This window comes from Temnothorax americanus, unplaced genomic scaffold, assembly GCF_048541705.1.
Source record: "Temnothorax americanus isolate GAGA-0224 unplaced genomic scaffold, ASM4854170v1 Scaffold5, whole genome shotgun sequence".
In the NCBI taxonomy this organism is placed as follows: Eukaryota; Metazoa; Arthropoda; class Insecta; order Hymenoptera; family Formicidae; genus Temnothorax; species Temnothorax americanus.
Genome location: NW_027509657.1, coordinates 2,094,557 through 2,112,130, shown reverse-complemented (window position 1 = coordinate 2,112,130; position 17,574 = coordinate 2,094,557). Strand labels below are relative to the sequence as shown.

The following is a 17,574-nucleotide window of genomic DNA, read 5'->3' as shown; positions in this document are numbered from 1 at the left end:
TAACAGTCATATTTCTAAATAAAACTGGTAGTAGTGTAGTGTATAATAAAAATGGAAAAATAACCGACATGAAAAATTAATTTTAAAAATTTATAATTTTGATAAAATATTAATAAAATATAATTTTAACATGACGATAATTATGACTTTCATAGTAGGGCTAATATACATACAAAAATAAAAAAAGGTAACATTTACAATTTATATTAAAAATTTAACAGATATATTGTATATATAAAAATAATCGAAAATATGATCGGAGGCACGTATCAAATTGAGCAATAATTTTTAATATAAACGTATATAAAACGTTTTATAACAAAATATTATAACGATCCTTTGACATATGCAGTATACAAACATTTGAACAATTGATCGCTTCAGAGGCTCATTCAAGATCACGATCATTCAATCATTTACTTTCGGCGAATCTGTTTTCACGTGCTGCCCATGACAATGATATGCTCAGCAAACACGACCGGCTTATCTACTGCAGCAGTTATTACAGTCTCGATAGGCAGGCAGCGTCGTCGCCGTCGACAGGAAGCCGCTATGATATTCATTGAGCCAAATGAAAAATTACTTCACGCGTATTATACGCGAGCGAGCTGGCGAACAAACGCGCGAGCTTGTTTGACTAATTGCATGCGTGATTGAAACGCGCGCGTATCAATCAAAGTCGCAACTGCGTGTGTTGTGCTCGAGTGTCGATCCGCCATGAGACGTGGTAAATGGATATTACAGCCAGAATCTCTTAATTAATTTTCTTTCCCGCTACACTTTCTGACCTCATACAAATTGCAACGATCGATTATACTTTGGCCATATGGAGGGGAAATTGTTTAATAAAGCACCCGAAATTCAATGCAACGTCGACAAAATAACTAAAATAACGTGGAAATTTACGCACTGATGAATTCTCGTATCAATTAAATCTCTTTTTGTTTAATTTTAATTATTATTTATTTATGATTAATTATTCTTTTATGATATAATTTAGTTAATAACAGTTGTGTTTGAAATTACGTGAGTTTGTTTGTATTTTCAGAAATCTTATTTTTATGAAATCTTAAATTCATTTTGATCTCAAGACTTTAATATTTTACGCATATGTTACAGTATATGTATATAATATCATATATCTATATATACTCTGTTTAAAAATTCCCATATATTTTGAGATAATTTGATTATTATATTTACTTATATTATTAAGAAAACACACACAAGACCTACAATGCAGACGTTAAATTCTTTGCTGGTCGTTTTATAATGAGCTGATTATCTCCCCTATGCTATACGATTATTTTGCTCGTATTGCTACAGCAGAACGCAGCTTTAGCAAATGACCCCGAAATTCGTCGCTGTATCCAGGCAAATTTCCTGGGCACTGCGTAATCGTGGATAATTAACCAACCACCATCACGTTCGCTTCGAGGCGTCCTACCCTGGGTCAAACGATCCGATTCACCCCATCACAAATCGAAATTTGTACACGGTGGGTTACCATGCGTGGCCAACGTTTTCGGGAATATATATAGATGCAAATTTGGCAAATTCGAATAATCAAGTCCTGAACGCCATATCCCAATCTGATCAACTTTTTAAGAGTATGATTTTCCCGTTTACTCGATAGCGTTCTGTAACTCTCTTCGTGATCTCGAATAATTTTGCTGTGATCATCAGTAGTGTATTGTATAACGTTAAAAGAATATAGTTTTTTGTCAAGATTTTTAAATCTAATTTAATCATTTGATGTGATCCTAAATTTCAAGACAACATTTTGTCATTTAAATAGATAGAGATAGATTTTGAAGAGCTCTTAAATGCATTTTTTCTCTTTTACATGTCGGCATGCTTGTTTGACGATAATATATTTTTAACGAGCTGTTAAATATTGATGACTCGTCAATTGGATATTCGTTAACGAGAATTTGCAAAAAATTGGCAAAATTGGCTTTAAACTTGCTTTACGCATGAATCAATATTGTGTCGAAATTACTTCTCGACATATATCGTATTGTATTTATAGCATTCGGGAAATAGCGTATCTTCGTTATAAACGTCACCCGCATGAGATTCGCGGGTTTTATTATTTATAAAAATTCTGCGTATAACAAGGCGACTGACACAATCGATACGTGAGCATATGGACTGCTGTCGTTCGCGCGTTAGCGGGATGTTTTCCACATTCGTTCTGCGAAGGATATACGGTAACATTAAGATACGCATTCCCGTAACGGACGAGCTATTCTCGGAGACTTGGCATTTCATTGAACACACTAGACTATACGTGCGTTTTACAAACAAGGCGAGACAGATTAGATTATGGGCGGCGAGTCATTACGGGCTTCGGCACCTCCCTTATCACGGCTCGCGGCCGAGCAACTCGCGCGCTCTTATCACTGTATGCGCGAGTATTGTAAGGAGGGTCTCTTGTACTCCATGGATACACACACGTTCCGTATGATGTGTTCGCCGGATAAGGCGTGAAATATGCTTTCTCCGGGGCAAGTACGGTTTTTCTCGAAGAATCATTTTCGCCTCGGCAATAAAGACCGGCGATAACGAAAATTGCAATTACACGTAAACGCAATTTTGTTCAATAAAGTTTAAAAATATATAACAATTTCCTCTAAAATATATAACTTGTATAACTTGTAATACATACATTTGTGTCATATACATTTAATTCAATCCAGGGAATGAAAAATATGCACTTTTTCGAGCAGGTTATTTTATCATAAAAAGAAAAGTTAAATGGCTTTAATGTTTTATGAATCTCGCCTTTGTGTTCATAAAAGAAGCTTTTATCCAAGTAGATGACAAGTTTTTACTCGAGGATATCAAGATATATAGAGCTTAAGGTGTGCGCTTCGGGAATTGTCGGGCTAAAGAAGTCCACGCCAAATTTCATGCTTGTAGAATAATGATTTCCGCAGATGCTGACCATTTCCGGCACCCTCGACCGCTCTAACGAGCCGTTAAACTTTAGCAATGATCACATCCAAAAACCGTGGATATTATTACTTGAGAATAAAAACAAAAGAGATTTCTATGATTTACGTTACCTGACGAACATTCTCTCGGTTGTTTCTTCGAGATTTCCTCAGATTTTATGGAAATTCGTGAATGAATAATACGATTAATGCATTGCTCTTATAAAGTTAATTGATTATAGCTTGCTATAATTATATCAAATATGATTTTTAGTTTTCTAGTAAAAAGTATTAAAGATTATTTTTAATTTTTCAATATTTTTTGTCATTTTTTTTAATTTTATTTTTTGATGTATAACTCTCTTGTTATTTGCTATATAATTTTTGTAATAATTTGTGCACTTTCGGGATTCAAGTTTTTCCTCATAAAATTATATTATATCATATATCATATACATGTAATATAAAATATTATTAAATAATGTGCAGTTAATATAGTAAAAACATTTATGCGTTGTTACTAATATGTCATCTAGGAGGCATATGTAGTGTACACCAGTTCCGTAACGTTTTGAAAGATTGACAACCATTGTGTGACCTGCAGATGCATTTGATCAAATATATATATACGAACTGTGATGTCCAAAACATACGTATAGCATAAATAGTAACGACAAAATGATTTCTCCTCTGGATTACGATTCACTGAATTTGAGTGAATTTTAATGAATTACAAGAAATGCATTTAATTTTGAAAATTTGTACATATTGTACATAAAATTCGATGTAACTCGATTATAAATAACAATGAAAAAGCAATTCGCGTCGGTCAGTATTGTCACTGCTTCATATTTACCAAAAATTGATATTCGCTTAAAAGCCCGAGAGTAAATTTGTTCAGAGAGAGCGCGATTTATAGTGTCGATAAAAATACGCAGCATCGATTAAATATACGGGAGAAAATGCAGTTTACGCATAAAACGCATATTTATTTCGTAATTTTCGTAAACGATAATTTACGTTTACTTGTTTAACGCGCGCAACGCGTGCAACTATCGAATCGCGCGTTATATGATGCGTTTCTCGTTATATACATATAACGAGAGAAAATATCAGATATTATCTACACTAATTTTTTTTTATAAGAGCGCAATGTATAAAAATGAAAAATACAATGTTTCGAAAATTCGCGATAGCTCAAATCTTATGCTATAAAAGATGACATATAAGCTTAAAATCCCGCTTAAAATCTATATCTACATATATCTACATCGCAAAAATGTATGAAAATTGCCAAGAGTTTTTATATTTTTTATATGCAGTACTTCAAGATGATAACAAAGTAACGTAAACCTTCTTATCCATTAAAGTGTAACATTTTGCTGTTAAAGCGTATAATATTAGTTTTGCGATTTTCTATTCGCGCGATATCACATCTCTTGAAGGTTTTCATGCACACATATCGACAGTTGCAGTAAATAACGTGAATAGGATCTGTGCTTATGCTATCGAGGAAATTGAAAATTTTGAATATCATTGCTCAGCAGTATGCACATGTGTGGACATGTGTTTTCGTGTCTTGCTTCGTTCGCGCTTTAGCTTCAAATTACACTTGGCGCACGTGAATCCTATTACGCGAATATATTGTCACGTGTTTTTTTTTTTTTTTTTTAAGCCTCGACTCTTTCATTAATTTATTTATATTATAAATATTTATATCATTTTTTTATATAACACATAAGAATTTCTACTTTATTTTGTTGAGTAAATTTAAAAAATGTAATTTATTTGGTTTTTTTTCAAGCGCAAAATATTAAGAAAAAATATTGCATTTTTTTGTATTAGTTATAAATTTTGCTTTCTTTCGAGTAATGATCTGGTTTTTTTATGCAGCACGAGCTATATATACCACTGTATAGTGTTATATTGATGTAATATTTTATTCCATAACATCCCTTTGACAATTTTTTTCCTGAAAGATGCGCACATACACATACGTACGTTGAATCTAACAATCCCGCTAGCTAGATGTAAAAAGGCCGTAGAGAGAGTTCATGCATATATAACAAATATGCATGTTTTACTGTTATAAAACATGCGCACATTTTTCGAGATTTAAATCCATTCAAATAACAATTCGCAAAAATACTTTTTACGCACAATTCTCATGTAACACTACTTACATCATTTAACAAGTGTCTATAAGCATATTAAATCAACAAAGAGATATTTTCATTCGATCAATAATACAAATATAATTTTCTTTCTATTATCGTTTAAAAGCGATTTGTGAACGTGAAACCGTCTCCGGTTAGAAAGGGCGATGTTTCTCGAACACAGCCCAGATATTTAGCATTTATATACGTGACGTAACCGCGTTACCAGGCTATACGGTGCACTCCCTGATCGATAAGCGTACATCTCCGGAAGAGGAGGAAGAGGAGGTGGAGGTGGATGGGTCCAAGGCGCGCGAGAGATTTTTGTCGCAATCCGCGACAGTTTGATTATAGCCGCTCGCTCACGCTCGCGCCCATAGATAGATACGACATAGAGAAGGGGGGGGACACCCTCGTTCCATAGCGCGCGTCTTCTGCCTGGGGATTTATTGTCGATTTCGCAAAGCGCGTCGTGCAATCGGCTCGTCGAGAAAATTTCGACCGATCGGACGAACACGCCGGGCTGTCGATAAGCCGTGCGATGCGCCGTTAATCTGCATGCGCGCGCGTGGTTCAACGCGTGCGTACCGTTCGCTCTCGAATCTACTTTTCCGAGACTCGCTCGAAGGCAACATAACGATGCAGCGAGGTCGAGTAGCACTTATATACCTTCCTTCGTAATTTCGAGAAAACGGAAAAAAAAGACTTGATCTCTTTAACATTTTTAATATCTCTGTACTAGTTTAAAAATCCATTTTTTCCGGGAAAACATAAAAAAATCATGAATGTGGAAATAAATAACATGTTATATATTTAAGATTAAATAAATGAATATAAATGTTAAATTAAAAACAATGAAACTTGTTTGCACTATTTTTAGCGTAAATCTTCAAGATTAGATATTTTTAAATTGGGTTTTTTTTTTTATAAAAAGTATATATTTATTATTTATGACTGCGGCAATTATTTATTGCTGTGTTATTAAATATATTGCTTCAAGTAATCATATTTGGAAACTTTGAAATTACATCTTTAATAATAAAATGTATACGCGAGCGAAATTACTCCGGATATTGTGCTAACGTGAGAAACTCTTTAACGAATTTTTCCCTAATTATTGTAGTAATTAAAGTTAATTTCGTAACTTTATTCGCTTTAATTTTGCTTCTAATTGCTCTAATCACTTATTATTTCGCAACAAAATAGAGTTTTCTATGAACGTTCTTGGTTGGATAAATCATAACTCAACAGTAAGTCCTTTCACCGATGCGTTCGCCACAAATGATTGACAACTGAGATTTTATAATATTATTTACATTACGATGATACTTCGAGGAGGCTCTGTTGACGCAACTTCGAAGGAATCGTTTCACAAGTCCACGATTAAATCTCGCGACCTTGTCAGCAGGGCTCCACGTTGCTGACATAACGACATATGCTCTCAATGACAGTCAGGAACGTCGCTGTGACTTAATAGCATCGACCACTGGCATGAAAACGAACGTGTCAAGCATCTATGAGATCACTGCCGTATTCATCTGTATATTTTTTTGCATATGAAAAATAAACGATTCCAATTCCTGCATGTTTTTATGTTCATAAAAGCAAGGCACACCAATCTACAATTTATATGAAGATTGTCTGCTTGTCTTTATCATATTATTTTTTTCTTGAATATCAAGAAAGTACAAAGTCTAATAATATATATCTACATATATATTGATATAGAATATAAAAATACAATTAAATATTGGGCATTGATCTTACTTCTATGAAATCAAAATAGAAGTTTAGACTTTAAATTTTCATATATTACATATTGTATGGCTCATAATTAAACCTGCGATTAAAGCTGTAAGTAAATTTGATTTTTATGCATATCATATACGTTTTTGTTTTGATATTTCTTTATTTTGATTTATTATGTGAATTTATTACGTAATTTATGCAAGAGATAAAAGGTGGACGGAAACATGGTCTCGCAAAATTATGACGTTTCTTTGCGAAATTACGGAAAAAACGCCACTCTATTGTAATTATACGTTCGTAATTATAGAATCCCACTCATGCGAGAACGAGGGGAGAACAGCGGTCGGAAATGCGCGCGCGATAACGAAACATCGATAATATTTCAATAAACAGATTCTTTTTTGCGAATCGAAGAAACGATAAGGAGCAATAACTTCACGTGGACCACTTTCTGTTTTACCGTCACTGATAATTCGCGATAATTGCATGCCGCAAATATAACGTCGGCGGGATCAATCGAGGCGGAAGTTAGCTTATATCGAGAGTAAGATAGCGAGTAATTACCGGCTATTAAATTAGGTAATGATACACCTGATGGCACACAACTGGAAACTTTTCTTCTAGGAATTTATTAACCCTTCCATAGACTTTTTTCTTAGACATTTATAATTTATAATTAAAATACTGGAACTTTTACCGAGTATTAATTTTAAAAATAGTTTTTATATAATTAAATTCAACATGTTGCGGCTTGATTTAATTTGATTTCTCAACGCTCTGAATTGTAGGTTTCAATTTCAGCTTTTTCAAATAATTATGAACATAGATCGTTATTAAACGAGTTAATTACGTCGTTTCTCATATAGGGTATTGAAAAAATTTATGTGAATTATAAGCATGAAATATAATTTAAAAAAAAATCGTACAATCTGTTCAATTATGTTTGTCCTACGGTTTCAATAAAATTGCAGTAAAAAAAACCACGTCATATAAGATTAGAATATCTAAATTTTTTCAAAAATTGCTGTATGAATTATAATTTTGTATTTTAAAAAATCATGTTTTCAATTATTGTGATATTCAATTACGCTACTGAATGATTTTGTATAAAACTGGCGATTAAGTATATTAGTTCCTTTCGCAGTACACTTTTTATCACGCTTTATCGTGTGTGTCGGATAACCTTGAAGAAAATAAGTATCAGTTTCTTAACTTATGTCGAGGTCTCTCGAATTGTGCAATTGAAAACGTGTAAATATTTGAATTGGTTACCCCCAAAGCAATTAAATATCAATAATTACGTCAGCAGGACGATGGTACGCGGGTATAATACATAACGAAATTTCATAGTATCTGTTAATTAACAGTTATTAAATTTGTATAATGCCCTAATAGGATTTTCAATTGATCTCCATTTGCGATAACGTAATTAAAGTGCCCCGTATAAATTCCTACGCTACTATCAATGAGACCACGTTTAATTATATGCCTGCAGCAATCATGTGCGTATAATCATAGAGATTATTATTAGATCTTTCCGCAGAGTAAAGTCAACTCAGGTGGCACGTGTTATTATCATTGTATATTAAGCTCACAACGTCGCATTAAAGAAAAATGTAACAAGAAGAGATAAAACAGAAGTTATATTTTTATATCATTTGTTAATCTAAAGAAGATTTGAACATATAACTTCTGTATTATAATTTTGAAATAACATTTTACATTTTTTTTCTAATCAAACAATTGTAGGCACGCACTTTACTTTAATTCGACATACTTCAACACACGTTATATTATCTTTGTGTCAGAGAATTACTTACCTGCTCGTCAATGGTCAAGATCACCCGCTGCTAACAAGTCTCATTCGCGAACACGCAACGTGCAGTTCCCGCGCGGACCCTTCTTTCTCTCGGTCACGCTCGTTTACGCCACATCCCAGGTGCTAGAACGTGTATTTCTCCCGTGGCGAATTAAGACACGTTGCTCCGAACTCCGAAATTCACTCTCTCTCTCTGGAAATTTTGCGCTGATACCGGCGGCACTGAACACCAAGTCTGCTCGGCTCCAAGGTGGTTCCCCCGTCGCTCAGTCTTTAACAGCAATCCAATTTGCAACGATCAATATAGGTGGAAGCGCGTCGACCAGTCGCGTCGAAGAATCTCGCAATCTTCCTCGGGGCGGCGAGTTTTGGTCGATCTGTTTCCGAGGAAGTTAACCGATTGAATGGTCCCGACGTGAACGATCGACATTAAAGTGTGGCAATATGGCGGGCGAAATGTTCGTTCGTCGAAGTGTCGATATCATTCTTGATGTTTGAGAAACCTTGGGAGATTCGTTATTTCGAATACTTGGACTCGTCGAAACACCGAATTGAGGTCGATAAAACGAGGAAGAAACTTAGGAAGCGTGGTAAATTAATCGCGATCAAACTATCCGTCAGGTCGAGATTTCAACCCCACCGTCGAGGAAGGGAGGAATCTTTTACCATCTTTTTCGCGAGAAAAATACGAGTTAAGGCGAACGATCGTTGATCATCAGCTGAAAACTTTCCGATGTCATTTGTTGGAAACTTTCGCGCCGCGTCTTTAATCGCGTACCACGGATACGATACTCACGATATGTTCAAGTGTGAAAAATTCACGTTCGCTCCTCCTGGTTCGCGGCCACGTTTTCACCGTCGTCGACCGAGGTGTCACTGCTTCGACGTGCATCCTCGCGATTTATAAAGCCTTGCCGTCTCTCGTCTGCGATGGCTCTTTGCACGCCGCGCGTGTGTCAGTCTGGCCGTCGTTATTATTCCCCTGCCAAGTGGCCGTTTCTCCCTCCACGCAATTGCGAACCGTTACCACCCACCGTCACGTCGCTTGTGTTAAGTCTAAAGCCTAAAGCCGGAATCCGGCACAACATTTTGCAACTTACTTTAGTTTACGTAAATTTTTCTGTAATTTAACTGAAAAGAACAAGAAAAAATTAATTTTTTGTTAGAACCGCAATAAATCGTGAACAATCACTTCTTATTTTTACTAGAATAAATGTGAATAAATTATGGATAAATTCATAGCAAAATTTGTAAAATAAGTCTCTTTGGCATTTGCTTAAAATTATCTATTGTTTCATCAATTTATCTTTAATAATGATGCATAAGTTGAATGAGGATTAGTTTAGTCCAAATATTTAAGAAAAATCGCATTTATCATGTTACTCGATAAATGATTATGTTGTTGAAAAGCAAATCAAACAAAGGAATTTTGTTTTCATATAATTTATGCTTAACGGATGAGTTCATCCAATCTATGAAATGATTGACGCACTACGGACATAGTGACGAGAGAACTGTAGACATTCATTTTAGGAATCGATGCCTCTGACACTGATTAACCTTAATTGAAGTTAACTGAATTCGTTCTCTCTAGATGATCATATCATGTGTGACACGAATAGAAAGATATGGTACGCTGAGATTAGAGTTAATCAACATCGCGGTAATCGACAATAAAGAATGTGTCATATATATGTAATGCAGAGAACATTGACAAAGGAGAAAAAAATGCATAATGTTAAACTTTTTTTATTTATACGTTTATAAATGAACAGTGCGTGTGAATCTAAAATTTAATATTATGAAATATATCTGCGACAGAAAATTTTGCTGTAACATTTTTTTATCGTCTTTCTTTTCTTGAATCGATATCACTTATTACACGTATGTACTATATATTTTTACAGTCAATTGCCGCAATATTAATTAATTCCAAGGCTTAAAATTAAGTATAAATTATGTATTTGTCGTAATTAATTTTATATGTATAAAATATGTAGACAACAAAAATTTCCGCATTCACATGTTTATAAGCGGAAAATACTTAGAAATAGTAAACTTTCTTAAAACAAAGTTAATGTACATTGTTTGGATTATCTTTGCACGTCAAAGGCTAGCAAGAGATTTTTCTCATGAACTTGGGAGCTTCTTATCTCAACCGTGGAAAAAATTGTTGACAAAAGTTTCAAACAAGATGGTTTGTTTTAACTTCTTCTTACAATCTCGTTAACATATAGAGTATAATAATGCGCTTAGTGACCTAATTTCGCGATAACATTTTTATCGAAATAAAAGAGTTTGTTTATTTTAACAAGCTTTTTGGTGTATTTTGATATAATTTATTTTCATGATTTTAACCATTTATTTATTTATTTATTAATAATTTATTTATTTGTGTGAAATAAAACGAAAATATTGGCTTGCTTTTAGAAAGATTCAATCGAGAATATACGGGATGTAATTACAAATTTTGTGATTTAATTTTAATTAACTTCGTGACACTTCGTACAGGCTTTAATTTTTTTGCTGTTTAATTTAATATAAACAGTTATTAATTTCGCTGCTTTGTCACGCGCTCCACTGTGTGTAGTTAATGAATTTAATTTCGTTGGACTACAATCATAATCAGTTAATTCGCTCCACACAAATATATACGGTCCATCCCTCATTCAGCTGCTATTCAACATTTACTTTAAACGGGTTCTTCTCGAGCAAATATAACCCAGAAGCGGACGATTACATATTTTACTCTAAACGTGCGCAGCGAGGATATAGTTCATATAGTTAATTTTTTGATATAAGAATCTAATTTTTATTGCTCGTTGTCAGAATTAGACATATAATTAAATGTTCGTTTGTACGCTTGAAAATGCTCTGCTCTGGACAGAAGAGATTCGTTGCTGCTTGCTCTTGTATTATACCGTAAGGATAATTTATCAATATAATTAAACGAAACGATACTTTGATGCTAGACATTGAAACACCACACACACACACACACACACACACACACACACATGCCACTCTATATATTAAAGGAATAAACTAAATCAGATAGAACCGAAGTTGCCGGGTAACTCAAAAATCCAATAACTCAATCCACGAAATTGGTTGAGAGAACAGTTCGTTACGAGTAAGATGTAATTTGAGGGCAAGGAAGAAGTCAAAGGTACAAGAGAATTGAGTCAATCCTAACATTTAAATAAAATATATTGAAATAACGAGATTAATAATCGAGTATTCACTTGAATGACTTGCTTTCGTATGGCCGAGGACAATCACGCGGCGTGATAACAATGCAATAAACGAATGTTAACGGCGATGTTAATGGCAAATCAGTAACATACAGAATCTCGCAACAACCGAATGGTAAAAACGAAATTTCAAGTAACAATTCACGCGAGTAGTACGAACTCATACTTCGATAATTCACAGATAAAAATATCTCATGTAAGTCATGTATTTTGATGAACTAGCTACTAGAATATATATAATGACTGTGTGTGCGTGGTGTCGACGACTCCGAAAGAGAGGGGTGAACTTTAAATTCACGGATGCGATCGAATGGGGCAACGCATTTGCCGATCTTAAATTTTAGACGATTCTGCTTGCGAGATCTCTCTCGTAATCATGGTTTATACGGAGTGTTGCCTTTCTCTGCTTCGCTGTTCTCAGCAGGTCCCGCTCGTGCCAAGTGTTCGTCGGCATCCGGATTGCTGCGAGATAATTAATGCAATAGCAACAGTATCTATTCGAGCTAAATGCGGACGAAATTGGAAAAGGGCGATATACAACCTGCGCACTTTGTTGAGTTCCCTGTTCGTTCTCTTTTGACGACTGTAATTTCCTTTTGCACTGATACACTCCGCTGCGCTGGTCGGAAAAGATGTCGTCGGATGTTAGCTTACAGTATAATCGTCAATATGCTTGCTAATCGCGCTCTTAGGAAAAGAATTAATTGCGCAAAAAAGAAATCGCAGATAGCGAAAAGTTCTCTTCCGAGCTGGAAGGATGCAGGATCCGATCCTCATCTCTGCGGTTGAACCTTGCGACTTTTGTAGCGGACGACCAAATGGCATCATTCTACGTGACATTTTTTTTATTTCAGTTTTTTGTTTCAGTTTCAAACGCGCGTATGGATGCTATATCTTGCGCTTATATTTAAAATGCAAATTTTGTATTCCCTTTGCAGTCGTGCGCGCTGTTGCAGCTTCTACTTTTGCACGTTCTGTCAGTAATTATATCGTTGCGCAACATTTTTTCGCTCCGCTTTTCTGACATTCTCCTCTTCCGCGAACGAGGAAGCTCGTTGTATTCGTTATCGCTTTTCCGTCTTCCCCGGGCCGAGGTTCGCTACGATTCTCTGTTCTGTGATGGCGAGACAGTTTCAGAGCACGAAAAGATAATGATTCGGTAGGTGCGCATATATGCGGCCCGAGGCGTTTCAGGGCGAACAACGACACGATAATGTGTCCAGATACTGCAGCCGACTGAATTCGCCTGCGCGCACGCCGGGCGAGCGCCAACGTCGTCCCAGATGCAGAGACGGAACATTAACGTAACGCGAGCACGTCGACACGTTAAATTTGCACGTGAGAATGCATCTGTTCGTACATGTTTGTGTGCGTGCGTTAACGATCGCGCCAAGTTCGTTGATGAAAACGAGTATGCGCGAACGTCGGTTTGCGCGAGAACCACACGGTAAATTAATTAATTAAACCGTTTGTTAACGGAATAATTAACAGGTTATTTATAGCGACGTTAGCGAACAGCACGACGCTAACACAAATAGATTGTTTATTACTTGATATAGCCAAGAAAATTATTACATATTGCATATTTATTAGGAATTATTCTTGTGACATTATACAATAATTGTATAATACATTGTCGAATACTCTGCATATTACAAATACTTTTGATCGATTAATCCAAACCGACTCCATAAAAGTCATAAGTCAAAATCAATCTTATCTATATGTTTTATTAGGCGCTTTATTAATAGTAAAAGATACATTCTCTTTTAATTATTTACGGTAATAATTTGTTTTAATTTAAAATTCTAATATTTCTATCAATCTATCAAGTATCAAATATTCTATCAAGAATTGACGCGATCGAACTTCATAGTCTGTACCACACGTGATTCACGATCTCTCCTGTGAATTCATCACTCATGGGGAAAAACGGCCGACGCGATCTTCTTGTTCCGCTCATTCTAAATAATCTCGTTATCTCGTCGAACTTCGAATTAATTCCGCGAATCGCGGGTGCGCGGATCGACCGCGGTCAAATTGATCTTCACCAGCGAAGGAAAATAACGAGTTCGGTATTGTTGTGGTCGTCACTGCATGGCATCTGGCCTGTCGATACGCGAGAGAGCTGCGGCGAACGTGTGCACGTCCGCCTTTTATTATTTTCACCGATCCTCTTCTTGCGTATTAATGTGACACCGATCGTAAATCAATCCCGTTTTCAAATTTGGACAGTCAATTTGTCTTTCAGTTTTCCTACATAGCATATTTTAAATTTGCCAAGCCGGATTAACAGATAAATGTATATAGGTGTGAAATTAATACAATATTGAATTTTATTATGAAATATGAATCACTGCTTCTAAAGTGGAAGATCGATTTACATCATAAGAGTCTGAAATACAGTACTGTACATATTAAATACCCCCAAAACCTAGATCTATTTAATACATATTGGTCTATATTTAATATCAGAATTATATTATTATTAATCTATGACATTTGCCGTAAATAATGAATGTTGCGGATATCAAGAATGAAACAATAAATCAATAAAGGATTGGTGAAGGCATTAAAAGATTAAAACTAAATTAACACTTTGCGATATATGTCGTATTCCGTACAGTATCGATTATCGCTTTATCCACATTAAATTCTTGATCAATTCGCAATTTTCCTTATAAAACTTTTATCAAATGCTAAAATTAATATTATATTAAATCTAATAATATATTTTATATATATACATTAAATCTAAATATTTCCGTTTTTGTGCAAAGTTTTTAGATTAAAATTTATTTACATAAAATACATTATTTTATTAATTTAACAAAATAATATTTGTCTTTTTTCTTCAAAATTATTTATGTTTTTATATCTTAATCGAGAAAAGATTTACACTATCTTAAACAGTCTCACAGATGAATGGTGATGCTTATGAGACATTCCGTATACTTGACTTTGATCTTGATACACATTTGCGTTTCGAATGAACCAGTTAAACTCGAGCCATTTATTTATGAATTTGCATCGTGTAATCCCGACCTCAGTTTGCAATCGCGGAGATTAGGTTCAAGGGTACGTTATACAAATATAGGCGGCAAAAGAGCTCGGAATGATAGAGACGAACTCGATTGACATGCATCACGCACTATGTACATATATATAAAATGATCGTGCGCGCATGAAATGCTTATCTTGACGAAATCCTAACGAAACATTATGTTCGTCGGTAATTCTGTAATCGTGATTGCACTCCGAAGTATGTCGGACTATACATATACATATATGTGTCAATTACTGATGTGTTTTACTGTGTTACTGTAGGTTGAAGTTATATGTATCTCGACAAAGGCATTTTGAAAACATATACCGACGAATCATTAGATTTATGTTATTTATGCTATTATGTTATGTTATTAGATTTATATTATGTCTTGTTAGAAATTTGTGTTATTGATCGGTGTATAAGAAAAATTAAAAAAAAATTAATTAAGAAATATATACAGATAAAGATTTGATAATAAAAAGATAATTAGAAAGTGAAACCAATTTAAAATAGAAATTGTATTTCTGCGAAAACTGTAGATATTTTTCGTCGACGTCTGGAATTATGTATTTATTTTAAGTACAATATAAAGCCATCACATTTTCGGCAAATTTGCAAGTGCATAGAATCGAATTATCTTTGCTAATTAACAACGTAGCGCATGGTTCTGAAGCAGGGGCTTGTACTTGCGAGGATTCTCGTTGCAGTCACAAAATGCATCGACCCGAAACGCCACGGCACGAAAGCAATCCACGGAATTTAATTAAACCCCGTGCTTTTTTTCGACCACGCGCGTCTGCGTGCCGACTAAAGTGGATATGTATACCATGGCACGAAGAGTTCTGACCTCAAAGGCACGATGAACTTAGCTCCAGAAAACGGGAACTTTAAACGGAATAAACCTAATAATGGACCTCACTTAATTAAACTGTGCTTCTTAATTACGCATTCTTGATGACTGAAAATCAAAAGTGTCGTTATATACTGAGAAATGAGAAATGTTAATGGAAAAATTTATTCTTATTACAGTTTAACATTTATACGAACTCTGTTTAGTAATGAAGTATAAATATAAATTTTACATTGTATTCAAATAATTTAATGATACATTTATGCATGAAAAATGAAATGTCATAATTATTTTGTATCATATATATATATAATATTCATTCTGCTGCCATATTATTTATTATAATTGAGTATTGATAATTATATTACCATAATTTATCTATAAATATTTATTACAACTAAATAATTAATCAGTAATTGATATTATAAAATTACTTAATTCAAAAGTAGGTACATATTTTAATATATTCTTTACATTTTGCTAATTAATTTACTTAAAAACTCTTAAAGAATGCAGTGAGATTTTTTTAGATGATATAAAAGTATAAAATTTATGAATTGCGTTGAATTCGTGTTTTGTCGACGTAGCTGTGTTGAACTTCCATAGAAATTATCGCGATAATAATTTACAAGACCCGGCTGCTGGATTATGGAAATAAGCAGATTGATCACGTTTACTTTTATAAGGGTTTTTTTCATGATGTCATTCTGCTGGGTACATAAAATCATCACATCATTCTTCTACGATCAAACGGAAGAGAAATATGTTTCGCGAATATACACGCAAGTTGTATATTTTTATTTTTTAATATATTTTTGAACACACGGTATTATAATTTAGATCAAATGCTAATTATGTTAGGTCTGCTAATTCTATTTTTATTTTACAAAGTTAAAAAGTATTTTTTAATGACAAAGATTTAATACAATTTTAAAGAAAGACAATATTAAGTTACATTCTGATTAGTGATTACAATTATGCTAAATTTTTCTATAATATTTATTTATAACTTTGCCGATTTTTTTATTGTATGGTTTAATCTCTTCTTTCTTTCCAAGAAAATTATGAAATAAATTTAGCGTATATCTCGGACGAGAGAAAAGCAATTTGGACTTTCGTTAGTCATGTTATTTCCTTGAAGTTAAACAATTTAAAACGCAAGTCATTGTCTTCGAGAGTCAGTTAATTCTGATTTCTTATTCTTCCTTCCTCTCAGATTTCTTTGTTGAATTAAGATAAGAAATAACCTACGTATTTTACAACTACATTATTATATGACTAAGGACGATGAATATGCTGTTTTTACATTTTATCAAGAATTATAAAACTTATCATTTTTCCTGGATATAATACAGGTTACTAAAATTTTTCTTTTGTTCCGACTTTATTAATCATAATGAGTGTAACATATGTGAATGAAATTATTTTAATACTAATGGAACATACATGGCAGATTTTTAATGCAAGATCATTCTCAGTTTAACATTACAAATGTTTCTCCATTCTGTTTAGTAATAAAGTAATAATATAAATTTTACATTGCACATATTTAAAACATAATATATAGGATTATTATTAATATATAATTCAAAAAGAAATTAGTTAAAAAGAAGACATACAATATAAAATAACTTAATATATAGATTTCTTTTTGTGATGTACTTGATTGATATTTGTGTGTTTATCATATACATAAATAAGTCAACCAAGTTGGCAAATTTTCAGGGCACTTATATTTTCTCTAATACACTCTTATAT

The 17,574-nt window shown here is 33.8% G+C and overlaps 2 protein-coding genes across 4 annotated transcripts in view; one reads left to right on the top strand and one right to left on the bottom strand.

Moving 5' to 3' along the window:
- The window catches only part of LOC143903768 (uncharacterized), a 40,964-nt gene extending 31,347 nt beyond the window's left edge, over nt 1-9,617 (bottom strand). Inside the window, exons 1-2 of one of the 2 annotated variants that reach the window (XM_077417659.1) lie at nt 9,460-9,617; nt 8,665-8,934 (exon numbers count right to left, since the gene is read on the bottom strand). The gene's annotated coding sequence lies outside the window, so the exon portion shown is untranslated. Of the gene's footprint in view, nt 1-8,664; nt 9,041-9,459 lie in introns of both variants that reach the window. The other variant, XM_077417660.1, reaches the window with a different exon arrangement.
- The window catches only part of LOC143903760 (uncharacterized), a 94,476-nt gene that overhangs the window by 46,815 nt on the left and 30,087 nt on the right, over nt 1-17,574 (top strand). The gene's annotated exons all lie outside the window — the stretch shown is intronic.